This window comes from Rousettus aegyptiacus, unplaced genomic scaffold (assembly GCF_014176215.1).
Source record: "Rousettus aegyptiacus isolate mRouAeg1 unplaced genomic scaffold, mRouAeg1.p scaffold_m13_p_1, whole genome shotgun sequence".
Classification (NCBI taxonomy): Eukaryota; Metazoa; Chordata; class Mammalia; order Chiroptera; family Pteropodidae; genus Rousettus; species Rousettus aegyptiacus.
In genome coordinates, this window is record NW_023416284.1 from 72,494,972 (window position 1) to 72,522,270 (window position 27,299).

A 27,299-nucleotide genomic window follows, 5' to 3' on the forward strand; every position below is an offset into this window, starting at 1 on the left:
CAAATTAAAATCAATAAATTTTAAAAAACACACACAAATTTTTTTTGTTTACTTTTGGTTTCTTTTATTTCTTTCATGGTAAATTTGTTTTTAAAATTATGTGGTCTTATATATTGGTTTTTTTTTTTTTTTTGCTTTTAACTTTCTCACATACTTATACCTTCTCCACTTAAACTTAAATGTTTAAAAAATTATCTTATATTTTTGCTTAGTACTTTTTAAATCATAGCTTTATTGAGATATAATTCACATACCAGAAAATTCACCCTTTTAATATGTACAGTTTAGTGGTTTTAGTATATTTACAGAGTTGTACAGCCATTGCCACAATCTAATTTCAGAATATTTTCATCATCCCAAAAGAAACCCTATACCCCGATTTACAGCCACTCACCATTCCCTCGATCCCACAGCCCCTTGGTAACCACTAATAAGCTTTCTTTCTCTATGGATTTGCCTATACTGGATATTTCACATAAAAGGAATCATACAGTACATGGTCTGATATGACTGGGTTCTTCCACTTAGCATCATGCTTTCATGGTTCTTCCTAGTATTTTTATGTTTTCTTTTTTTTTTTTTTTTTACATTTAAATATTTAGTCACTTGAATTTATCTTGGTATGGAATGTGAACTAGGGATCTAACTTAATTTTTTCCAGGAGGCCATTCTGTTATTGAAAGTTCTTCTTTCTCCCACTAAATTGCAATGTCAACTTTATCATACACTGAATTCAGTATGTATTTGGGTTTATTTCTTTTCTACTGATCTCACTTTTTATTTATATGCTAGTGCATACTGATTTAATTTCTGGAGCTTTATGATATTTTTAATATCTGGTATGCTAATCTTTCCTTATTTACTTTTGCATCACTTTTATGGCTAGTCTCTCCTATTTATTTTTCCATATGAACTTCACGATTAGCTTCCTAATGGTATTTCTTGACAATGTATCGAGTTTATAAATTAATTTGGGAAGAATTATTCTCTTACTTGACAGTGACTTCCTATTCAGGGACAACACAGAGTTTTCCAGTTCATATCTTTTTCTCTGTCTTTCAATAGTGTTTAAAAGTTTTCTTTTCATAAATATTGCATGTTTCTCATCACATTTATCTCTAGGTATTTTATATTTTTATTGCTGTTAAAAAATAGGATGTATTTTTACTGATTGTCATTTAGGAAAGCCATTGACTTTTGCATATTACTTTTGTTAATCACCTTACAGAATTCTCTGATTGTCTTAAATAGTCGTTCAGCTGACTCACTCAGAATTGCAGTCATAGTATATGCAAATGATGATAATTTTACTGCCTCTTTTCCAATTTTTATACCCCTTGTTTCTTTCTCTTATATAATATTATATAATATTAAATTGCTTAATTTCACCACAACAGTGTTAAATAACACAGATGACGATGGACAGCTTTGTGTAAGTTTTAACTTTAATGAGCGCTTCTCATGTTTTCCCATTTACAGTGAGGCCACCTTTGGGATTGAGCATATTTAATGTCCATTTGCTCTTACGGGGTTCAATCATGAGCAGAAAGCATTTTGGAATGTTGGATATGACAGAATCGTTTGCAGAGAGATAAAGCATATTCCACCAATTCTGCAGTGCTAAAGTAGTAGACTGATTTTCCTCACCGTCACTGATGGGAGTTTGTTAGTAGAAAGTCCATGCTATGAAGGAAGAAGGCAGCAACTAGACTTTAATCTCGTGCCATTTTTCTTTTGCCAAGCAAGTGAAGAGACTAAGAAGCTATAGGAATGTGTAACACTATGAGGATTAAGTAAAGGCTTTTGCTAAAAGAGGAAAGGAAAAAAAGAGGGAGAAAAAGGATGAAAAGAAAGGAGTAAAATATATATTGCTTTCCTCACTGTGCCCCAGGATCGAGTCATGTGATAAATATTTCTAGGGTATTATTTTTTCCCAGAATATTATTACTAAAAGAATAGCACAAAACACTAAATTGTCAGCAAATAGGATAGCCTCTCAGAAAAGGCTTAGAAGAAATAGTGAAATTTTTTACCATTTGTAAGCAAAAGAGACTAAAAGAGTTACAAATATAGAGAAATCACTGAAGGGGAAAAGAATGCCCATTGAAACATGTTTACATGCTGATTCTTTTTGATGTTGCCATAAAAAAAGTGTTTTGATCTCTTGCAAAGAAACCAGAGAGGTATTTTATGTGCTAACCCCGAACTTGACTTTACTTTACTAATAAATACTAGGACAGGCTGTCCCTTGCATTAGCAGAACTAAAAACAAAACAAAAGACAGTAACAATTGAGGCTTTGATGCTTGTTGGAAACATCTAACATACAGAATTGGTGCCTTGTGGTTAAAAACAAAAGGAATTTAGGCCGACTTCAGCAATGGTAGAAACCGATGGGTGGGGTTTGAGACTCACTACACAGTCATCTATATGATAAATACGAAAGAGAAAGCCTGAGAAGCAAGGATGTGACCCTCCCCCGTCCCCCTGGCTGATTCTGGACACACACAACTCTGGCTTGCACCAGCTGCATGTGATTTTCACATTGCAGGAACCACTGGACTCTGGGGAGACATCTCAGGCAAGTCTTGTCAGGTGGTGTGTTGAGGAGGAAAGAGCAAAGTCTTGAAGCAGAAGCACCTGGCTCTGCCACTTACCGCCTATGTGAATGTGACCAAATTACTGAATCTTTCTGAGCTTAGTTTCTCATCTGTAAGTCATGCCTACAATTCAGAGATTTTGTGTGCATTTATTAGAGATGTGGCCCACAAAGCACCTAGCACAGGTCCTTGCAGAGAACAGTTTCTCAGTAACTGTGTTCATGGATGGACCAGAGGAAGCAGGACAGAGGGAAGGAAGGAAGAATTCCATGCATCGAGTGCCATGAGCCTGATATGCAGAGGGTGCAGGGAAAACTTGTAAAGAGTATTACATTAGAGTTAGAGATGAAGTAGTGTTTATAGAAAAGACTTCTCAGAGAGATGAGCTATGAAGACTAAGCTGACAAAATGTGCAAGAGAAGTGCTTCCATGAAGAGAAGGACAGCATTTTCAAAGGCCCAGGCTTGAAGGAGGAGTCAAGGAGTCTTAAACCCAGGGAAGTGTGAGTTAAGAGAATATGGCTGAGTCCTAGGCTATGAAATAGAGAGTTGTGAGACAGAAGAGGCTGGCAGGCCTGAGATTGGGCAGGGTCTTGTTCGTCGTGCTTGGAATATGGTTATAATAGTGGTGGCTGTAGACAGGGAGAGCACGATTGCATTTGCATTTTGGAAACATGGTGGCAGTGTCTATGGGGTGTGGCACAGAGAGTGGTGGGAGGAACAAGCCCAGAACTATGGCAATGCTTCCTTCCATAATCCCCACAAATTCTGGACAAGTGCCAAGCGCATAGTGGGTTTTCAGGGAAAAACTTCTCTATAGACTTAAACACCAGCTATTGTTTTGCCAGGGTCATCTTTTCTATGATTCACTTGTTTTACTATTAATAATAGATTATTCTCATGTGAGTTTGACCATTTTCTGTCAAATTATTTTTGACCCTTGATTAAATTATCTTAAATTATTGTGACTCATGGCATACACATACCCTAATCTATTTATAATTTACTGTGTGAGCATTGGTTTCATAAAAGATATCTTCTTACTTAAGGGGCACTAACCTAGAACTCAATGAAAATTTTAACTCACAGTGCTACCCTCTCCCAAAGAAATCGTTTATGTGCAGAGGGATAATTGTTCCCAGCGCAAAATGCTTTTGGCTTTACCTATACTCTCTTTCAAAGCTTTCCCTGTTTTAAGATTCTTTCAAGCCTCCTGGCTTTGTCAAAGGAGAAAGCTATGAAAGCTTTTAGCTTCTGATTACTTCAAACAGAGAAAGCTCATTGTCTCATTTTGGGGTGATGAGACTCTCCTTCCTAGTTAAGATGGTTACTGCAGTAACTGTGGCTGTGAGCCATTGAGGGCCCAGTCAGTACTGAATGAAGAAAGAGACAGTTGAATCTATCATGGTGTAGATGAGTAGAGAGCAGTTATTCAGAGCCATGGGTTTATTATCAGTCAGTCAGTTAGTCAACTAGTATTTTTTGAAGTTCCACTGTGTGCCAAGTAGGGTGCTGAGTACTGAAGGTACTAATGTGGACAGAAGGGAAATGTTTGCTACCCCATGGTCTCCTTTATGAGTATTATACTATAGTAGGTAAAAAAAAAAAGTAACTCGTCAATTTTAATACAAGTAGCATGAGACAAGTAGTATTCGAGGGAAATACAGAATGTTGTGGAAGCATCAGGATGACACGTGACCCTCACTCGGGAGGCCAGGGAAGACTATCATGAAGATCTAGGGTTTCCTAAACAGAAAGAGGAGTAAGATATACTTTAACGAGTTTTGGGGTGATAGTATTTATAAGGAAACAATTAGAGTATTGTGGATTTTATGATGGATTTGTTATGGATTTTTAATAAGACCATCAAAATAGCCTTTGAGTCATACGATATTTGGAATGTATGCTTGGCTACTGTAGTTCAAGTCAGTAGGGTCAGGTATATTATTAGACTCAAACTACAGTTTCATTTACTGCATGTCTTGCACCGCCAACTGGCCAAGAATCACAAATCCTAGATGTTAATGGCCTGAAGAAAAGAAGGTAGAATCTGATCTATATGTCATGATATATGGACAGTTGTTCTTAGGCAACATTCCTGTAGTTGAAGCCATTTTGTTCTCTGTGGTTTTAATGATTTAATATTATCGTCCAGAATACACATAGCCATACTGTTAGACAATGGAGTCCAGGCCAAGTTGTTTTCAGTGAGAATTCAGTATACGATCAAGGTGCTGTGCTTAGCACGAGTGCAAGTTCAGCAGACGTGGAAGCTTAGAGTGCAGGTGAACAGCACTGGTGTGGACCAGCAGGTAGAGACATAAAGGTGACAACATTCTGACCAGATCCTCCAGTCAAGGCTGGATTATAGAGAACAGTGGTTTCTGTCACAGCCAAGATGAATGTTGGAAATGGGACAATGGGGTGAGGCTTGTGAAAAGTGTATCTTTTACAAATTTAGGGAGTGCAGCAACAACCCACTCACACTCTTAATTTTTGCTTTTGGAAGCTATGTCCAGAAAAAAAAAAAAGAGAAATTTCTCTACCTTATGAACTGCACTTATTCAAAATACATTGCATGAATTAATGTGCCAGTTCTCCTCTGCTAAAGTAAGGGTTTTCACAATATTGTTTCTTTTAAAGAAGCAGAGGGAAAGTTTAACAGGAAAACATATTAACTCCTGTTAAAGGGTATCTTAGAGGTTCTTCAACCTGTCTTTGGGGAAAACATCTTACTATATAGCCTCATAAGAATTCAAGGGCTACTTGCTTATTAGAAATAGAGAGAATTGGTTAGAGAGATGAGCATGAGTTATTTTGGGTTCGGTGACATGGAATGCTTAAAATATTTAGCAATTCAGGAGTCTTTTTCTGTACTTTAATTGTTGCTTCTATAGCCAACCTCTCCAGGTGCAAGGTAGCAGTCATGAGTTGCAAGAAAGCCAACCTGGCTTGTCATTTTGAGCATGCGTCCTTGGAGAGTGCTTTAGCAATACCTCCTCAGTACTCCCACTATATACGCACATGTGCACGTTCCTGTATGTGCTCAGATATGATATGTAGTTAAGAACCTGGGCACAGTCAGAAATGATTAGCATGGATTTTTTTTTTTCAACTTAAAGACATTACTCTTTTTGCTCTGCCTCTTGAATACGACCTCTTTGATCCATGTTTATTTTCAGTCTCCCCAAGAGAAATGTCAATTTTTTTCGACCTGAAACTTTTGCTAGAATCACAGACCATTAGATCTATAAGAGGCTGTAGAGATCTAAAAAGCTCAGCTGGAAGTGCCGACAGGACAACCATGTGGAAATTCGCAGGAGGCATTCTGATAAACGTATGTGAATCTTGAAAGAGAAGTCAGGGCTGAACTTGTTGATTTGACAGTCATTCACTTAGTGGCAATAGACAGGGTGCATCTGATGAGGTCATTCTCCTGCTCAAAACCTCTGAATACCATTCAGAGTCTACAGAATCATCTCAGTTACTCAGCAAGGCCTTTAGGCCCTCTATAACATGACCTCCACCTTCCTCCCCCACCTTATCTTCCACTGTCACCTCCCTAGACACGCACCTCTAACCACAGTGGTCTGTGGACCTTTTTTGAACATGTGTGTTTGTTACCTTTCTTTTCTAAAGCTGTTTAATCTTCTAGAGTTAGCTCAGATTCTACTTCTTCTGGAAGTCTTCTCTCATGAATTTGGGTTATGAAAGACCAAAGGGAATCTTGGGGTCTGTAATGAACTAGAAAGTATATTCTCCACCTTTACCAGTAATGAGTCTTGTGTGACTTTCTTAGCATAGCCTTTTATGCATCATAAGAGACATCAAAGGTCATCTAGATTGGCCTCTATCACAGTGTAACACTTCTTCCTGCAGTAAAATATATGGAATTTATCTAATTTTTTTATCCTTAATTTATATTATTTTCTTTCTAGTTTTATGTGTCTCCAAGGATGTTGTATTGAATTAGTCTCTTTTTAAGGTCATACCATGTTTTGAATTAGAATGTATGGGTTCTTGGTCCAGCTTCAACTGTCAACTTACTGGTTTGTTTAGGCAAATTATATAACCTCTAATTTAATTTATCATCTATAAAATGGGCCTAAGAACAACTCACCCAGTTTCATATGGATAAATAAAACTTAAAGTCGAAATGTTTAAAAAAATTTTTTAGAATGTGAAATGTAAACATAAAATTTTATTATTGCTACTACATTGCTTATAGTCAAGAAAAAACTTTCAGTCCTTTTCTATAATTTAATATAGACTATGTCACATTCTGTGTTTTATAAAAATATAGAACCTGGTGCCAGAAGAAATACATTCATTTTTTGGCTCTATGATTAACTAGCTGTGTTTCTGTTGCTGAATTACTTAATCTTTTTAAGCTTTAGTTTCCTCCTCTATAAATTGGGAATAATGACATATTTGCTATCTATTAGAGTTATTGAATAAATTATATTCTGCATCTGTCATGCTTGAAAGACATCTTTGAAACTGCAAAAGAGTATATTCAATAATAATTATTGTGCTTTTTCTCATGGTCTAATAATTATGCCGGCCATAGAAATAGGTCAAAATATATTTCGATTTCATTTTCTGAGATACCTCTCAGCTTGCCCCAAATGTATAAGAAATAAAAGGAAGAGGAACAAAGTTGGGTTGAATATGTAGAAGAGGAAGCAAAATTGACAGAAGACTGTGATTGACTTCCCTCCTATCCAGAGGTTAAAAGGGGCCAAGTTAACATGTAGATTGTATGGTAGCCACATAGCTAGAGCTGAGAATGGGCGCAGGAGGGAAGGCACTGTAAATGGCTCCTGATATCACAATGAAGCCAACGGATAATTTCCTAGGGTATATCCCTAGGCGTGGTGTGCCTGTTCTTGAATGTCCCCTGTAAGTACCAGTGGACAACCAAGGGGATAGGTGCCACATACTGTGGACCACCAGAACTGCTATGGGAGCGGGCTTGGGTTCCCTCACTTACCTCTCTTAAGTTAGGGGGATTCGAGGCAGCGTTATTTGTTGAATTGTGTCCCCTCAAAAGATGTTGAAGTCCTAACCCCCACTATTTGTGAATGTGACCTTATTTGTAAATAGAGTCTTTGCAGATCAAGTTAAGATGAGCCCCAATCCAAAATGACTGGTGTCCTTATGAAAAGAGGAAATTTGGACACCAAGACAGAGATGCTGGGAGCATGTCATGTTATGACTGAAGTTAAGCTTCCACAAGCCAATGAAGGCCAAAGATTGCTGCCAAACCACCAGAAACTAGGAGGCGTGGAACAGATCTTTCCCTCACAGCCCTCTCTGCTAACACCCTGGTCTTGGACTTCTAGCCCCCAGAACTGTGAGACAATACATTTCTGCTGTTTAAGCCACCCAGTCTGTGGTAATTTGCTATGGCAGCCCCAGGAAACTAATACAGGCCGGTAGGCCGTTTTCCCATCTCCAACTGTTTGTCTATGACACTTGGCTCACAGTTTGGGTTTTATGGTGAGGTGACACATGGTATGCATTTGTTGCCAGAGTATGTTAAAAATGACAAGATTTCCTTCCTGTGGTTTGGCTTTTGAAAACAAGTACATTTAAAGCCTAGTCTCAAGTTTTGGGGATGACTTCGAGTGGGGTTTCTTAAATGTTCTAACTACCTCAGTCCCATAATCTCCTCTAACACTGTACAGTTAGTTATGTGTGTTTGAGAAAGTAAAAGGGTGTAATTGAGCTGTATATTTCTCTCACGTAGACAAAACCCTCCATCTGGTTATTATTTTCCCAGGCTTGGACACTTTCTTGAGAATGTTTGGTGTTCTAGTATAAGTCTGCTTCAGTTAGGTATGTGGCAAGTCCATGGCAAAGAGAAGAAAATGTTCCTTTTTTCTCTTCACATTTTTGGGCTTGCCTATACTTTGAAAGATACTAAACTTTCCCAGGGAGAGGGCCCACTTCTTTCCTCTTTGGGAAATGTTGATTTACATTATATGACATATTTGTTTTCATAGAACCGTTCACTTTAACATGTTGAAATATTGGGTTGTACTTTATATGTGAAAAATAAACTCATCATGGAAATGCTCTCAGGGTACAATTACATGATAATTATCTATACCCCCAACTCCTTAACATAGGAGACCACACCTCACAGTTTTCTAAACTTTGTAGTGTCTACGCCTTCTCCCAAACTCTATGAAAGTACATTAAAAATACCTGTTATAAGGTAAAAGTCAACTATTTTTGTATTAATTATGTCATAAGTAATTGTATCTCAGAGTGGCAATTTCATGTCTGTACTTAATAGTTGGGACAATTAAGGCTCAGAAAAATGGCAAAGCTGAAACGAAAATTCAGGATTTTCTGATTTCCAGCCAGTGTAATGCTTGTGTTCTGTGCTAATGCTATTTTGGTTGCAGGGGTGGGTGTCGAGGAGGGCGTGCTCAGCCTCAAGTGAGAGGACCAGGATTCCAGCATCACTGTCTGACAGCATGGCCCTGGGGCATGTGACTTCTCAGGACCTTGGAAAAATGAGGGACCTTAAAAATTCTATGCTTCATACTGATATATTTAGGGATTAAATTATATTTCTTGGATTTGCTTGAAGACATAAGATCGGCTATGAGTTGATCATTATTGATGCTGGGTGATGAACAGCTAGTATTCTATTGCAAGTCTTTTGTACATGTTTGAAATTTTCCATAAAAAATTTAAGAAAAAAGTTTATGCCTCTAAAATGTGTACCTTTGATTCTTCCCATCTCCTCTCCTACTAGACACTATCGTTTAGCTCACTCATTTCTCCCCTACAACAAACTCATTCCTCTGGAAGCAAGCAAGCTCTTTCCTTTGGTCTGATCCTACTATATTTATACTATTAGACACTTTTAGACATCTTTTCCGTTTTTTATTTTTTAACAGACAATACAATGGCTGTGCTTTCATAATAAATTCAAAAGCTGCTCGCTATTCCTCAGCAGTTTGAATTGTAGAAAAGAGCACAAAAGATTAGAGTACTTTAAAATAAATCTCAGCTAATTATACATACAACTGTATTCACTAAATGTGAATATTTTCAGGACTTTCTTTGCTACCAAGTGCCACCTGCTCACGATTTAAATGGGCACAAATTTAGTTCCATTAAACAAAACACAGTGACTCGTCTCCTAAAGCACAAACTCCTGGAGGTCCTATTTTGGAATTGAGAAACTAATTCTAGTGTTCCTTTGTTAGCTCCTGGCCTGTGTCAGTCATGCCACAAGGTTGATTACTTGAATATTTTGCAAACTTGCTTTAAAAATTCTAGCAGACAAATAGGTTGTGATGAAGTGGTTTGGGTTTTATAAGCCTCCGTTTGAACTAGATGGCATTTGAGCTTGTGGTTCCAGCAATTACTAGGCTCCTGAATTGAGGAATACATGCCTTGGCTTTTGCAGCTCATTAAGGAAACTTTTTACTATCGAGTGCCAAAAAAGAAAAAAAAAAAAAGAAAGAAAGAAGAAGAATAAAAAATAAATCCTCCTTCAAAACATTGTGTTCTTGGTCCATATGATGATCTCCTCAGAAGCCACTGGACTCCACCTTGCTATTTTAAAACTGTAAGATCATTTAAGAGGAATTCATTCGTCACCTATTAATCTGGAACGTTTACGACCTGTATAGATCCAAAGACAGTATTTCATTGGGGTCTATGAAAGTTAAAACAGCATTTAAATCCAAAGAGTTATCAAACTCTTTTCCAAGAAAGCTTCTATGAGTGGCCTCATCTGCTATGTTTGGAAGGTAATACATCCCACAACATAAAGTGCATATTTGCTATGCTAATAGAAAAGTGATTTCTTTCCAATAACTTCTTTGTCTTCAGATATCTGGACCTGAAGTCCTTGTTGTTATTTGGGCTGTAGCCATCTATCAAGAAAGGAGGAAGAAGCTGCTTATCTGGCCCCATTTTTCCTAATCTTCTCCCTCCACTACACACACCCTTGCCCTAAATTCCTTTCCATTTTGCCCTTTCAAAAACTCCTCCCTCCCTTAGAAAAGCTAAAAATAATGGTAATGCTTTCCAGTGATTCTCCCTTATTAGTATCTTAGATTCGGGCTGCAGGCAAAAAGGAAACCCTTCATTGTTGGGTCTGCTCAGAACTTGGTGTTTACAACTCTTGGCTCACTCCAAGATTTTCAGATGAAAATCTCATCTTAGATTTTCACTCTCTCTTGATTCCTGTTATCTTTTCCTTAGTGTCAGAACATGTAATATGCTTGGAAAACACTTGCTGTCTCTAGATGACACTGACCTTAGCATCCCAGAAGCAGGTTCACAGATCTGTAGAAGGAGACACATACCTGGATCTGCTAGCTGAGGTCAGGGAGAGTCTGAAAGATTGTGGCTACACTCCAGATTTTAAACCCTCGAGTTTATTCAGTGAAGATCACAGATCCCTTCTTGTGTTCCCAGGGGTGTGCCGATCTGCAGACAAAGGCCCTAGGAGGTGGGGAAGCCTGGAGGTGGAGTCCTCTTTCTAAGCAGAGTCCCCAGTTGTTTGCTATCATGTGCCATAACTTGGCCAGCCTGCCTGGACAGCTGGCTCTGGTTACTGTGGGAACAATGCAAGGAAGGCCGTTGTCACATTCCTCTGGGGTCAAACATACAACCTTCTAACGCACGCAGTCCCTGCTGGCAAAGGGAAAAATGAGGAGTGTGGAAGCAGAAGCTTGGAGAATGCAAAGGACTGTAGAAACCCCTTAACTCCCTTGTTTGACTCATTCAGAAAATAAGTCCCAGAGAAGTTCTGTGACTTTCTCGGGCCCATCGGCAAGTTGATGGCAGACCCAAGACTGCAATTTTCTAACTCATAATCCAATACTCTAATGTTTCTCTAACTATTTTGAATGTTTCAGACTTAAAGTGAAAAGGAAATGTTGATAAAAATGTTATATTTTCTTATGCTTTCACATGCCATAATTGAGTCAGGCTCAAGAGCGATGTTCTCTTTTACCGTTGACCCAAGACCTTAAAGCAGCAATCACAAACTTTTTGGCATCAGGGACTGGTGATCCTGTGAGAATTTAATGCTTGATGATCTGAGGTGGAGCTGAGGTGGCCATGCTAGTGCTGGGGTGTGGCTGCAAATACAGATGAAGCTTTGTTCATCTCCTGCTATGTGGCCCAGTTCCTAACAGGCCATGAACTGGTACTGGTCCACAGCACGGGTATTAGGGGCTTCTGCATTAAAAGCACCACCAGGACAAGTCTAACCAGCAAACAGCATCTTCAGTGACCCTGTGGGAAGTCATTGGCTTCTGGCCCCAACCTAGAAGTTAGAGTGAATTTTTAAGTGGGCATCTTTAACTTGAGCGTGAAGCTGTAAAAGCACTCAAGTAGTAAGATGCTTGAAAACATCTAAATTCCTCTGAGCTCTGACCATGCTTGAACTCTCTCTTTAGAAAATAGCTGAAATCATAGTAATTAGGACACATGAAAACAGAATTACTGGAGAAAATTTGTCACATATGCCCTGGTTTGAGGCACATTCAGGATTTTAATTTATAGATAATGGATAATTCTTTTTCTTTTAGGAAGCTTTCCTGTAAAGACTCTTATGTAACTTTCCGTTAGCATATGTGCAAGCCGATAAAAGATTTTCATTTAAGATTTTTACTATTTTAAAATATATACAGTGGAGAAAAAAAGAAAATGTATCTTATCCCAAAGTGAAAACAATTAGAAACGGTATTTTTGCATATCAACTTCTAGATGATGATATCAATTTTCCTTTCACAGGAAAAGCCACCGTAAATTACTTTTCACCAGGGTAAGTGATGCTCTGGTGACATCCTCTTCCCCTACAGAATAGGTGTGGCCATGGTGGGAAGGAAGGTGCAGAAACTGCCGTGGCCCCCGGGGCTTGGCACCTCCTTCATTTCTGAAATCATATCCCGCCATTCCCAAAGATCATTTGTGGACATGCTGTGCTTTAAAGCCTCACTTTCCATAAAGAATTTGTTCTTTGCTTCCTAGCGAACGTTTCCAGGTTGAGAGGCATGGTTGTAGCCTTTTTAAAAAAGACCATAGACTTTGTTTTTCTACTCACGAGCTGTGTTAGTCTGCTGCAAAGGCACTCGGTCCCACCTAGAACAGGACCTCCTAGGGGCTCCCACGATATTTGAGAGTGTTGAGGGCTACCATATTTTCCCTCCAAGAGCTTCCGATATGAAAAACTAAAGACAGGGGCATGTTTTCTGAGTCCTGGGTGGAGCCAGAAAAAGGCTCAGTGCAAGGGAGGGAGAAAGATGAAAATGCCGCACATCTTTTACCATGATCATCTCTTTCCCCTTACTGAAGCATAGTGCTCTCTGCTATTTGAAGAGAGCAATTTAGGTTTATATTAAGGAATGAATAAATATGATGCAGTGATGAAATCTCATCTGGAGTGAATGCAAATTGGAAATGCTAATGATCGCGTGGTTGTCTCACATTCCAGCAGAAGCAGGAGCCCACTGGAAGACTGGGTGCATGTCCTGTCTCTCCCCCACTCACCCACTGAATGTTCCAGAGCACTCTGGGCAGGGAGGAAAAGATTATCCTTTTAAAAAATGTCTCAATATTGTACCTTGCATTATAGGGCCTTAAAGCACTTGACAAGCCTTCAGGTAATTCCAGGTGGTGGATTTTTTTTCTTCAGAAGGTCTTAAGAGATGATTTTACATAGTTGCACGTGTGATTTTAGTCAGAACCTGAACATTTTATTGTCTCATGTCATTTGGCATGGGGAGAAAGTCCTTTTGGTTCATTCTGCCGTTCACACCTTACCTTCTTTCCTTAGAGTATTGGGTACTCATGGCCAGGAGGTCAGAAGTCCCTAGTTTCAGCCATGTCACTTGTGTGACTTTGACCAAGCCCCGCTTTGGGGATGAAACTTCCCTGTTCTTTGAATGGGGAGGCTAGACGGAAGGCTCTTGGAGGTGCCCTCAGCTCTGACATTCTGAAATACTCAGGGCCTTCTGCCGGCTGAGATTCAGCATGACAGTATGCCGGTCCAACTGCGCTATTGCTCTGGCAAAATTGCTCCCTCTCCCTGTGGAATGAAATCTGCCACTTGGAAGAATCGCAGATTTGACCAAAGGTGTCCAGTCCTAGGAAGCAGCTTAGAAAGCCCTGAACACACTTTGACCTCTCCTGTTCTGTTGAGCATTTGGCCATAAAAAATTAGGTCACAGGAGGTTACTCCCTTTCTAATTATCAGTAGGGGAAACCCCCAGCGCTGAAAAAGGAACAGAAAAAGTAGGGCTCCAAAGAAGGGAACAGAAAGAGACGCATGAAAAAGGAGACTAAGAACTGGTATCTCTGAGCCCCACCCCTGTAGAGAGGGAGAGAAACAAGAGCCCTGATGGTTACGAAGAAGGAATGCTATCCCGTACCTCCTCTGAGGGGTCAGCAGGCCTGTGGAACTTGAGGAACATGCTTGGTTGCCCTCTCTCAGTTTTGGGAGACTTTGAGCAGAGTCTCCTCTGCACTCTGCTTTGCTCTGAGGTGAGGGTTCTGATGGAGCCTCATGGTGTGACAGTGGTTCTCCATCTGTAGGGCTCTGCCAGCTCTAGAGAGGCCTGGGCCTGTGGTCTGGACTCACCTCTTCCACCAGAGCAGCTCTTTCTTCATCTCTTTTATATTCTGAGGTTCTATAAAAGATTTTGGTTTTTTTTTTTTTTTTTTCAGAAGTGCTCCACAATTTTTAAAAATGTGAAAGGCATGGAAGAGTTTGTATTTAAAGCAGTATGACCTTAGACATGTCATTTGATTTCCCTGAACCTCATTTTCCTTATCTGGAAACAAAGTTGATTGTATGTTCTCAGTCTGTCTCACAGAGTAATTGAACATTTAATTAGAATCAATTATTCATGGCTTCATTCCTCAAACATGTATTGAACACCTCCCCTGTGGCAGGCTCTGTTGGGAGAGAAATTTGTGGTAAATATGTGGGAAAATTATTCCAAGAAGAGGGATAAAGCATGTGCAAAATACCACAAAGGTGACTTGTTGCCGTTGCTGTTGTTAATTAGACAATTTAATATAGTGACTCTAGAACATAACAGTTGGATTTAAATCCCAGCTCCAGCCACAAAACAGTGTGATGTAAGGCACCATGCCAACCTCCTGTGCCTCAGTGTTCCCACCTGTACGATGGGCATAATAATATAACCTAGTTCATTGGATTGTTGGGAGGGCTAAATGAGTTAATATTTGTAAATTATCTAGAACAATGACCAGTACATAGTAACCACTCTCTAGCGTTTATTATTGTTATTGTTATTGATTATCTCACCAATGCAGTGTGAAATTCGTGCTGTAGGGCAAGTTCTTAGTGGAGGTGTCAGGTGTGCCATGTTTGGTCTTTAGCACAGCAATCCCTGGTAATTGTACTTCAATTTACCTTCCCTCCTGCTTTGTGAGCTCCCAGGAGATGCATCCTGTGTTTGATAGGAAAGGCCAGGAAAACATCATGGCAAAGAAAGAGAGCCTAACAGTGCTCCGTTTCTGTTGCATGGATTCTCTTCTTTGTCTTGTCTTTTTTTTTTTTTTTTTTTTTTGAGGTTGGATTGGCACTCCTATCAGATCAAACAAAGGCATTGCTTTGCAGAAAGGATCTTTCTGTGTTCCACGTGTCATCTGCCTTTCAGGGTGTGATTTGTTTCTGATGAATGCAGGATGCTCCCCCGAGAAGACTTTGTTGATGATGTGCAGAGGCCTCCTGTATCGATTGGTGATATAACGGTTCTATAGTGGGTGAATGAGGTAATTCTCATCGCGTTACTCAAGTCTGTGACCTTGAGGCCTATCAGATGACTAAGCTATATAGGTGGATCCCTGGTTACAGAATGTCCTTGTTTAAAAGTAAATTGGTGTGAGGGTGACTAATAGTTTTGAAGAAATGACTGCAAGCGAATTGCCTGCCCCTTGGTGAGAAGCAGTCTATATTAATAAGCTTTGCAGCCTCCCCCCCCAGGCTTTGGGTAGACTGTTGGGGCTGATGTTCAAGAGTTCTATTATCTGTGCTCCTCTCTTATCTTTTCTCACTAGATTCCAATTCTCTTTTAAACTGCCATGACAGTGTATAATATTATCAGTGTGAAGTTCAGAGCAAAATACTTAGGCCTCTGAGCTAGCTAGCTGGTTTGCTTTTCTTTCCTTTTTTAAAATTCAACAGTGGGGTGGGACAGAGCTGAAGATGAAAAGATTTTTAATACAAGAGAGGAAGTAAGCATGATGATAAAATCTGCATGTGAAAAACCCTTGTTGAAAAAAGAGAAGTGGACTGTATAGCTGCTTATATATTTAATTTGGATATATGCTTTGACCTTGGAAATAAGAGTCTCTGTCTGCCAGCATCCCCGCTGTCACTGACTGGGCCCTATCATATCAGAAGAGGTGCAAGTCTGAAATGAACAGACTTCGAGTGGGTGACAGGTGAAGGGCTGTGGGAGAGGGTCAGGTAGAGCAGGTATTTGGGATTCATTGGGTAGCAATCGGCAAATGCCCATATAGTATTTACTGTGTTGATAATGGTTTCAGCGCTTTTTTACATAAGCACTTTTTTACATTAACCCTTTAATCTTTATAACCATTATTATGCAAGTTTTGTATCTGAGAGCAACGAGGTTGAACCATTTGTCCAAAGTCACTCAAACCCAAGTTTGCCTCCAGAGTTGGTGCCCTGATCACTTATAGGGAAGTCAAAGTGTTGGGGGCACAGAGAAAAAGAGAATTCCTGCTCCTAGTGGGCATATTTTTTTTGTGCCAGTAGAAGGAATTTAATTATTTCAAAGAGTTTCTGGCAAATTGCCATTAAGCTCACCATGATCAGGTTGGGAGACTGTACACATCACTCCTGAGAAGTGAGACTTTTTCCTTCCGCCCAGATGTCTTTGTTGTTGTTGTCGTTTGCCTGTACAATGGTTGTATTCTGACTAGAACATCATTTCCAATAATGCACAGCTTCTCATGCACGAGAGCCCTTCTCCGAGGGTAAGCACAGCTGGCTCTTACCTTTGGTGGCATCACTTGGCAATAGAATCCGTTTTCCTGTGGCGGTTGGTGAGGCCATTGGTTTGCAGGGTAGAATAGCAGAGAAATGCTCTCAACAGCATTAACATTTGTTAGTGCTAATGAATTTGTCAGGCGTCTAAACTGAGGATGGTGCATACCTAAAATAATCTGGAAGAGATTTTAACTTTGATAAAAGATAATACCAATCTGATGTTGGAATCAGTAGAGGCACATTTACCTAAATCATTTAACTCCTATTTCAAGAAAAAACTTTACATTAAACAAACAAACAAACAAAAAGGTCCTAAAAGAAATAGACGTCTTACAAATGCACTAATTAACTAAGGTGTTTATTGACTGGCACAATAATAATGTATTTTTGGTCTGTGATAACTACAGGTGTTGAAATCCATCCAAGCCACAAAAATGACTGGATGGTCCGTGTGGAATATAAAGGTCTGCAGAGTCTAGAGCTCATATCCTATATGGCTTTTTGCTAATTAATAAACATTGGCCTCATGTCTGTTACTTAACAGCCTAATTGCAGCACATAGGCAAAAGTGCTGTCTCTCACCGCTAGAGAGTTGGGGGAGTTTTCTATATAAAAGGTTAAAAGCAGAAATCAGCAAAGTTTATTTTTCTTTCAGTTGAGATGCCAAAAAGTCATCAGATAAACATATACTTGGGTCAAATAAACAGTTCCTGAGAAACCTTTTGTGATGACCATGCAGAATTGTTCACATGAGACTTTTCTCCCAACATTTTATTATGAACAATTTTGAACATAGAGAAGTTGAAGGAGTTGTACAGTTAGCATCCATACACCGACCTCATTCAACCTCCTTGTGCCTCTGCGTTCCTATCTCTATAATAGGGAAAATAATAGAACCTATCTTATTGGGTTGTTGAGAGGGCTAAATGAGTTATTATTTGTTAAGTAGTTTGAACAGTGACTGGCACATAGTTAGCACTCTATAATGTTTCTTATTGTTAATGTTATTGGTTATTTCACCAGTGCAGTGTGAAATTGGTGCTGTAGGGCAAGTTCTTAGTGGAGGACTCAGTTGCACTGTTTTTGGTCCTCAGCAATTCAGTCCCTTGTAAATTCAAGTTCTCATTCTGCCACTTAACCAGCTGTGCAACACTCAGTAACTTACCTAGCCTCTCTGTGCTTCTGTTTCCTTGTCTGGAAGGGAAATAATAATAGGGCTACTCGCTTTATTGCGTTGTTGTAAAGACTAGAGTTAAGAGTATGAGTTAAAACTTCTAAAGCTCTTAGAACAATTCAGCAAGTTTCAAATTGAATTCCACCAATTACCAACTCTTGTTATCTTGGACAAAATAGTTCTATTTTATTATCCTCATCTGTAAAATGGGAATTAAACCATTTGTCAGCATTATAGGGATTAAAGAAAATAAAATATTGTAAGTCACTTAATAGGGTACGTAGAAGATTTTTTTAAAATTAATTTTAGTTAGATTTCCTTAGTTTTTACCCGATGTTCTTTTTTTGCTCCAGGATTCCATCCAGGATATTCCATTGCATGTAGCCATCATGCCTCCTTAAGTTCCTCTAAATTGTGACGATTTCTCAGACTTGTTTTTGATGACCTTGACAATTCTGAGGAATGCTGATCAGTTATTTTGTGGAATGTCCCTCAAGTGGGGTTTTTCCTATGTTTTTGTTACAGTTAGAAAAACTCCAGTTGAGGGACATGCTACAAAATGACCAGTACTCCTCAATATTGGTAAATTGCCATTTTCAGCACGTCATTTATATCAAGGATACATCTTATCAGTGTGACTTATCATCGTTGGTGTTAACCTTGGTCAGCAGTCTGAGGTAGTGTTTGTCAGGTGTCTCCAGGGTTAAACAGTTACCCCTTTCATACACACAGCCTCTGTAACTCCATACTGCTCTCTCTGGAGGGAACCCACACCTAAGGAGCGGGGAGCTTTGATCCGCCTCCTTGAGGATGGTATATCTATGTGAATTATACTCAGAATTCTGCATAAGAAGGTTTATCTGTTCTCCCCATTTATTCGTCCAGTCATTTCTTTATATATCAGTATGAACTCACGGATATTTATTTTATACTTTAGATTATAATGTAGCACTATGTTAATTATTATCATCATTATTATTATTATTGCTTAGATTGTTCCAGTTTCAGCCATTGGTGGTCCTTTCAGGAATGTTAGGAATGTTGTCTCCCCTTTCCTATTGATAGGCCCCCCATCCTTAGGTTTTCGTTTGTTAGTTTGTTTGAGCATTTTGTTCGTGCTTATGTTGAACGTGCCCTGCCCCAATCTTAGCATCAGCCATTTCTCCAAGGAGCCTTGCTTCCTTTTATTGGGGAATGGGATCTGGGCACTGGGACTTGTAGAAATTTTATGCTCAACAAATATTAGTTCCCTGCCTCCCTTTCATGGAAATTTGGCATGTACAGTAGTGGGCTCCCTCGTGAAAGCTGCATACTGCACATCCTCCTCAGTCTCTCCTGTGGTCCTAGCTTATGAGCCTCATTCACTGGAGCTGACTGGACAGAATTCAGTCTGGCCAGTCAGGTCAGCAGATTGCATTCAACTCAGTCCAGGTAAAACTCTGTGCTGCACTTAGCTCTGTGAGAACTTTCCCTGCCCTCATGGAATCCAACCCACTAGAATCCAGTAAGGGGACAATAATCTGTAAGTGCTGTAACATTCAGAAGGAAGAAAGGCAAATGCGATCTAGGAGCATTTGGAGAGAGCTTCTTATTTAAGATTGGACTCAAGATAGGTTTATTCCAGATGGGACTAGAAGGAAAGATGTGGAAGTGTGAATAGATAACTTTTAGTAGGTAAGAGGCCTGAAATTAACAAAGGACTTTAGCTTTGGGGGTTTATTTTGAATATAAAACTGAGTTTATTGATCTTGGTGGGATGAGGGAAATGGGCTTCCCCAGTGGCGCGTTGGAGCCAGCTTGTACAGGCTCTCATGAGCCAATTGTTAAATTTTCAGGAATTTTGAGAACAAGTTGGCATCATGTTGCTAGCTTGAAATCGGCCATGGTGGGAGTGTTTACACTACAGAAACCTGCAAATGCTACAAAGCAGGGCTCCTCTCTCCCTTCCAGCTGGTGATTAAACATTTCCCTGCACACCACTGGCTTTAACTGCCTAAAATTTTGGTATATATCCTTACCCTGAGTTTTTTCCTTCCTGGTCCAAACCGATCATCTGAGCAGCTCCCTTAGGGAGCCAAATGATCACAAGTCTCATCTTTAAAAACAAAGATTGTAAAATATATATAACATAAAATTTACTCTTTTTAAGCGTACACAATTCACTGACATTCAGTACATTCCTATCATTGTACAGCCATCACCACCATCTATCTCTAGAATGTTTTTCATCTTCCAAGCTGAAACTTTATACCTATTAAACAATAATTTCTCTTTCTCCCTTTTCCACAGCCCCTGGCAAGCACCATTCTACTTTCTGGCTCCATGAATTTAACTACTCTTTGGTTCCTCATATAAGTGGAATTATCTTATATTTGTCCTTTTGTGACTGGATTATTTCACTTAACATAATATCCTCCAGGTTCATCCATGTTGTAGCATGTGTCAGAATTTCCTTCCTTTTTAGGGCTAAATAATATTCCACATATGTATATACCATATTTTGTTTACTCACACTTGGGTGGCTTCCCCATTTGGCAACTGTGAATTATCCTGCTATGATCATGGATATACAAATATCTCTTTAAGTCTATACTTTCAGTTCTTTTGGGTGTAGACCCAGAAGTAGAATTGTTGGATGATCATATAGTAAGTCTTTTTTTTAATATTTTGAGGGATCACTTTACTGTTTTCTGCAGCGGCTGTACCATTTTACATTCCCACCAGCAATATACAAGAGTTTTGTTTTCTCCACATCCTATCCAACACATGTTATTTTCTGGTTTTCGTTTGTTTTAATATTGTTGTTGTTTATAATAACCACCCTAAGGGATGTGAAGCAGTATTTCATTGTGCTTTGGTTTGCATTTCTCTAATGATTAGTGATGGTAAGCATTTTTTCATGTGCTTATTGGGTATTAGTATATCTTCTTTGAAGCCTTTGCCCATTTTTAATCAGGTGGTGTGTTTTTGTTGTTGTACACGTGTCTTCTTGCTTGTATAAACAATGAACTACTTCAAGAGTCTATTGAACATTTATCTTGGGTTCTGTGGGGCAGCCTTTGCATGTAGGTATGCAGAGATGAATGTATAGGGATTTCCCATGCTGGAAAACTCCACATGACATTGAAAGATCTTCCCTTGCTGCTTATTAAAAATAAATTTAATGGTGGACAGATGCTGCAGAAATAAGCTATTCGCTGCTTTTGGATACTGTGTGATATTGTAATTTATTTCAATAAATACATACATTTACAGTACTGTGTGTATTTATTGAAAAAAAATCCACATATAAGTGGACCTGTGCGGTTCGAGCTCATATTGTTCAAGGGCAACTGTATAATGATATTCTAGTCCAAGGATTAACAAACTCTGTCCCATAGGCTATATCCCACCCCCACCCGTTTTTATAAATAAAGTTTTATTGGCACTCAGCCATATTTATTTGTATAGTATTGTCATGGTTGCTTTTGTGCTATGATGGCAGTACTAAGTGAAAATGCCTAAAATATTTGCCAGCTAGACCTTTACTGAAAAAGTTTACTAACCCCTGGCTATTCTAGACATTTAAGAGATACCGTTTTTAGAACCATATATGGAATATAGTGATTTTAACTGCTGACTAGCCACGCTATACTTGAGCACTTTGAAAACTATAAAGCTCAAGTAGATATAAGATATTATGGCTTTTAAGTACTTACTGAACTCTAAGTTTGTTTCCAGAACTGTGTTTTTCAAGCCTTAGTTATTTGATTGGGGCAATAGCTTCTGCATCTAGCATCACCGATGCTGCTGCCAGATGTGACTGAAATGTTTCTAACGCAGGCAGCATTTTTAAAAGTCACAGTATCTAATTTTCTTTCCTCTGTGATATTTCCTGTTTATACTGAACTTTGGTGAGGTAGCTCTGATCTTTAGCTGCAGTGAGAGGAGTTATACTGCAGGGACATGGCCCTGAAGTGTAGAGCACAAAAAACTTGCTGCCTTTCACTCTAAAAATAGCATCCTGCTTCTCTTCCCCCTCCCTCCAAGTCAGAGGTACAGCTTTGCTAAAGCAGTGATGCCACTTTTGGAATTTTGAGACACTGTTGGTTTGCTGGTTTTGCTCTGCCTTCTGTTCAACCTTTTGACCATTCACACAATAAATATGCTAACTGCTAGGAGACTTGTTAAAGCATATAGACACTGTCTTTGAGAAATTTATATAATGTGTTTGGCAATTCAAGAATATTAAACATGGACTTTAAAACATTATATGTAATGCCTTCGAGATCACTAGAAATCCTACACACACACACACACACACACACACACACACACACACACACACACACAATTATAAAGCCAGGAGTGAAATCTACCTGAATATGTTTTCTTCCATAGAGTGGCAAGGTAATCATTTTGTACAATCTAAATAGGATTCCAATAATAGATGAATCTGGAGAGATGTCACATTTTGCTGCAGATACAGTATTTATCTAACGGCAAAATAGAGCCTTACTGCCATTTCTTAGAATCATACCACTCAAACTGAAATTTATTAGTGAAGTGATAGGCATTGGTAGTAAGAGTGCCAATATATTGAAAACTTTGTTGCCTTTTTCCTTTTCTTTTTGCAAAAGTTGAACTCTTTATATTCCTATAATCAAATAATTAGCATTTCTCTTCCATATCTGGTTCCCCAACGGATAGGGATTTTAATAATTTTCCTTGGAAGCCACACCCAAATACTATCTCCCCCTCAAGTCATAGGCTTTAATGTTCAAAATAGAGTCTGGTTAGAATTCCTTTGTAAAGGAGTTTCTTCAGTTGATATGAGAGCAGTATTTCCTTATTTTTATATTCGTATGTTTTTATTCCTTAAGAAAAGATCTCTACTGAATTTCATGGTATATATTTACAATCATCATTTCACTTTATATAGACAGGTTTTAGAATTCATATTTTGCTGTTTGAAGTACGAGTGACTTCTCAGAACAACTTAGGGTCATTCATGCGCTCAGTAAGCATGCCTTTTTATCAATGGTCCAACGAGAATTCATGCATTTCTGCATATTTTGAATATCTACTATATATATGCCACGGGCTAAGCTAGGTGTTGGGAATACAGAGATAAATGATATAAATACGATGCTTTTGAAGCTGGGCCACAGTTTAATGGGGAGATGCAGCCTGCAAAAATTCATGATGGAATATGAAAATTGCTTTTTTTAGAGAAATGTACAATATACAATATTAAGTCAGGGGAATTTGTAAACTTCCTTAAATCTTTAAATCGAGTTAGACTATAGATAAATTTATCAGATGAAAAACACATTAACAGTATTTATCTACTCTGAGGTAATAAATGAAAAAATTGATGAAATAAAATGCATCTCCTGTATAACCAGTGACCCCCAGCAAAGCCATTGTTCTCGTGCCATCATTATTCCTGCACATTCTTTATGTTTGGGTCACTAACATTATGTTTAGGTCAGATGAGAGTGTGTTTCATCTGCCATGCTTTGATAACTAAAGTAAAATGCTGATGGAGATCATTTAAGATCGTCTCTATGCTGTTGATTGCATGCTTGTGGCTCATAATCAGAATGATGCTAAGTAATTGTTAGACTGACTTGCCAAGGCTACATTTTGTGTCGCTGCAACTGTCAGCACTTTGGTCCTGCTGTTCTGCCTGAAGAATGCTTGTCTAGCACCTGTTGGACAGCTAAAGCACAGCTTACCACTGAATGTCATGGATAACTTCGTTCTTGCTGCTCCCAAAAAATGACCTGAAAAAGAAACATCTGCTTTTTGAGAAAAAGCAAGTGCTTGTTTTTGTGTGTGTGACAGAATGCTACGTAGTGTGGTTTTCATGTAAAAATCCACGCGCATGTTGCCAAGAAGCTCATCTCTTTTCTCTCTGGCCATGAAACCTAGACAAACCTCGCTTTGAACTCTTGCTTTGTCACCCATTGTGTATGTGACCTTGGACAGGTTACTTGTCATGAACTTTGTTTTCCTCATCTGTACAATGGGGTTAATAGAACCTATTTTACAGAGATTTTGTGAGGATTACAGACCACAGATAAAAACTTGGCACAAATTAACTGGTCAGTCAATGGTAGTAGTTAATATTAAGGAATCTGTCATTTACTCAGGATGACATTATACAACGGCGAGGTAAAATTTTAAAAAGTCTATAGATCAAAAATATATTGTAAGTGTGGAATATATATCAGCACAGTTTTTCTGGGTAGGTCATGTTTATCAGAGACACAATTGGGTGAGGATTTTAGAATCTAAACCACAATTTTCAATGGTTAGTTCTGCTATGCAGAATGTGTTCTGAGCCATCCAATGTATACCATTGAAAGATACAAAGGTCCCTTTGACAGTAATTGAAGAATGTGTATTATTTAGGTTTGACTGAATAAAAGAAATGTTATATAGCACACAACACAGCTTGACTCTCTGGTTCTGTCTCATGGAGAAAGTACTGACCATAAGAGAGAGTTCAGCAAAGCAAAAGTTCTATTCCTATAAGCAGTTCATTGTTAGATCTGGGAACATCTTACTAGCTCCTGAATTGTACCATCAAAAGAGATCCATTAAGAGTAGTTCAGTCCATATTCTGTGTGAAGTAAAGTCCCTAGTGTGGGTTGTCGAAGAGACGCTTTGTCTGATTCCATCTAATGCTAAAATGGAAGGCCTGTGTTCTTATCTCCTACTGGTGATCCTATTTCACATGGTCAAAGAGTGTGACCTCCACCACATATTGTTTCTTTCCCTAAAAATGGCATAAGCTGGATAAGGGAGGTACTTTTAGTGACCTTTTGTTGGGAGGTAGCATGCAAAGAGGTATCACTTGTTTATTCACTGTGGATTCTGGGGTTTCATAAATCAAACTCTATATTACTTTGTTTCTCCACTTTTGATCCCTCCAGGATTTTTGGGCTGGTGTCTAGTTTGGCATTTTTCTGCTGCCACAGTATGTCCTGTCTTTCTTTCTTTACTGCTTCCTGCCAATCCTCCACCTCCTGCCTGCTTGTAGGAGCAGTGTTGGCAATACTTAGAGTCAGGAACATTCATAACTGGAGGAGGAATTAGCTCCACACTCTTTGCCGATTGTGAGGATACATTCACTCCCCAGTCCTCCCTGCAAAAGTGGTGTTTTCCTGAAATGTTGCTATTCACATTTATAGGTATGCCACAGTTTTCTCAATTGAGGATAAGGATGTGCTATGCAACTCAAGCAAACTGTTTTACATATGTTCTATCAAACCAACCATTCTCTTTGAGAAGGAAATTTGATTAGAAATATTGAGACTGCACCAACATTCCAATTCTTGATATCTTTAAACGTGGTAAATTGTTTGTTCTTTTCCCCCAGCTTTTGAAGTTTATATATTGTGATTATAATTTTTAGGGTCACTCAAGGGTTTTGTTTTTTGTTTACCTTTCTCTGTATCATGCATACATCCACCATTATCAGACTGATGATGGGATACTTCTTTAACTTCAGTTTTGAGATTCCATACTTGAAATGGGCATCTCCACTCATCACTAGCCCTAGCCTTTGAAATTTTGTCCCCTTTCAGTGTATTGGAAACTCACTGAATATTGTTATTTGTGATTTTATTCCCTGTGTATAAGTGCTAATTGGTATTCTTCTGAGCTACTCCCATTCAAACCGGAAGCAATCTTTGATGTTAACACTTCTTATATTTATACAATCTGCCTTTTTTTTCAATCTTGACAAAAAAGTAGAATAAAAAGAACCACATGCTACCTCATGTGTAATCATTTCTCATAAATATGGGACACTTTGGTAGATTCTGTAAATTTAACAAATACATATTTAGTGGTTCCTTCCTTCAATGCAATATTCTCACAGTCCTTAAGAATTATGTTAGGGATAGATGTATTGATATCAAAAGAGGTTTACAATATAACAAGTAAAATATTATCAGACCACAAAACAATATGAATTCTATCATACTATGTCATGAATAAATTGTATGTATGTTTATAATTTTACCTGTTTAAGTATATGTATAACATCCTCTGTGTGCTTGAGCAAGGAGAGAGCCTGGAACCATGTAAGCCAAAATTTTTTTATTAGTGGGACTTTTCTTGATTTATATTATTCAGGTCCCTCCCCACACACCATCTATATTATCTAACTGTTCACAGTGGACAGTTTTACTTTTCTCATTTGTCTCACCTAATATTGTGGGTTGAGGAAAAAGAATAGAAGTACTGACATTTTGATAAATTATGAAATTATAAAATTCTTTCCTGTGTATCCCTTCTCTAGTGTTACAAATATGTAGACATGTCATGCCTTATGGCATTAAAGCTTTTTCTTTTTATTGTCTCTTCTATCTCCTAAACCCTGCACTAAGAACTTGAGACATTATATGAAGTGAGTATTATTATTGCCATTATGCAAATGAGGAAAAGGTTCAGAGAGTTTATATAACTTGAATCACACAGCCGATATGTGACCGAGCTGAGATTCAGAGTCAGGTCTTCCTCGGTATCAGCTTTGTGGTCTTTGTGATTCTTAGTGTAGACATCTCGCCTGCCGTTAGGATGAAAAGGTTAATGTATGTGAGTGAATTATAAAGTGTTGCTTTTAAAAGGAGGTGCTCAGAGATCGTAGCAGCATATACTGTCTTTCAGTGCTTGTGTTATTTCCCCATAGTGTTTTCAATTAGAGAATAAACTTCTCAAGAGCAGAATCTCGCCTCTCCTAGCACAGGCCGACAGTAAAGCTGGTGACTTCTTTCTGAGACTGAGGCATGCCCTTTGGATTCTCAGAACCTGAGTCTGGGAATCTGCCTCCAATGGACGTCCTGAAGAGGAGACACTCCATCCTGCCCTAGTGACCAGAGCTCTCTTCCTTTTAGAGAAAGGGAGGAAAAAGCAGCAGCCTTCTTACAGCTCTTAGACTTAATCCCAAATGCTCTGGGATCATGTGAAAATTGCCTGTTTCAGGAGCTAACCTAACTTTGCTTTATATCCTCTCCTTAACCTGCAAAGGCGTCATTAAAACAGTCTCTGGAAATTTTTAAAAACTTGGATCTTGAGCTTAGTTCCTTATGTGATGTCGATTACACGGTCTGTTGCTGTCACTCCCTTATCTCCCTTTGTCTTTCAGGCTTCCTTTTCCAACATTCACATCATCTCGGTTCTTTCCCACACTTTATCTCAGACACCGTGGCTTCCTCACGGGATTACTCAGTCGGCCTGATATGTGGACCCCAGCACCTCTCTGCCAAGTCTGCATTCCCATCTGAGCTCAATTACAGATCCCTGTGGGGTCATTGACTTCAGTAGGGTGTGAATGGGGTTGTGAGTGTACAATTCGGGAAGGGGCGCAGTGCAGTAACGGGGTACTGTGGTGACTTATTGAGACAGCTTCAGTTAGTCCCATGATGGCAGTGCAGATGTGACATTTGGAATGATCCACCTAAAAATGATTTCTCAGGCACCATAATATACGTTTCTTTGTCA

At 38.8% G+C, this 27,299-nt stretch overlaps 1 protein-coding gene across 12 annotated transcripts in view; it reads left to right on the forward strand.

Annotated features, from left to right (window-relative positions):
- The window catches only part of ATXN1 (ataxin 1), a 364,038-nt gene that overhangs the window by 159,506 nt on the left and 177,233 nt on the right, over positions 1-27,299 (forward strand). The gene's annotated exons all lie outside the window — the stretch shown is intronic.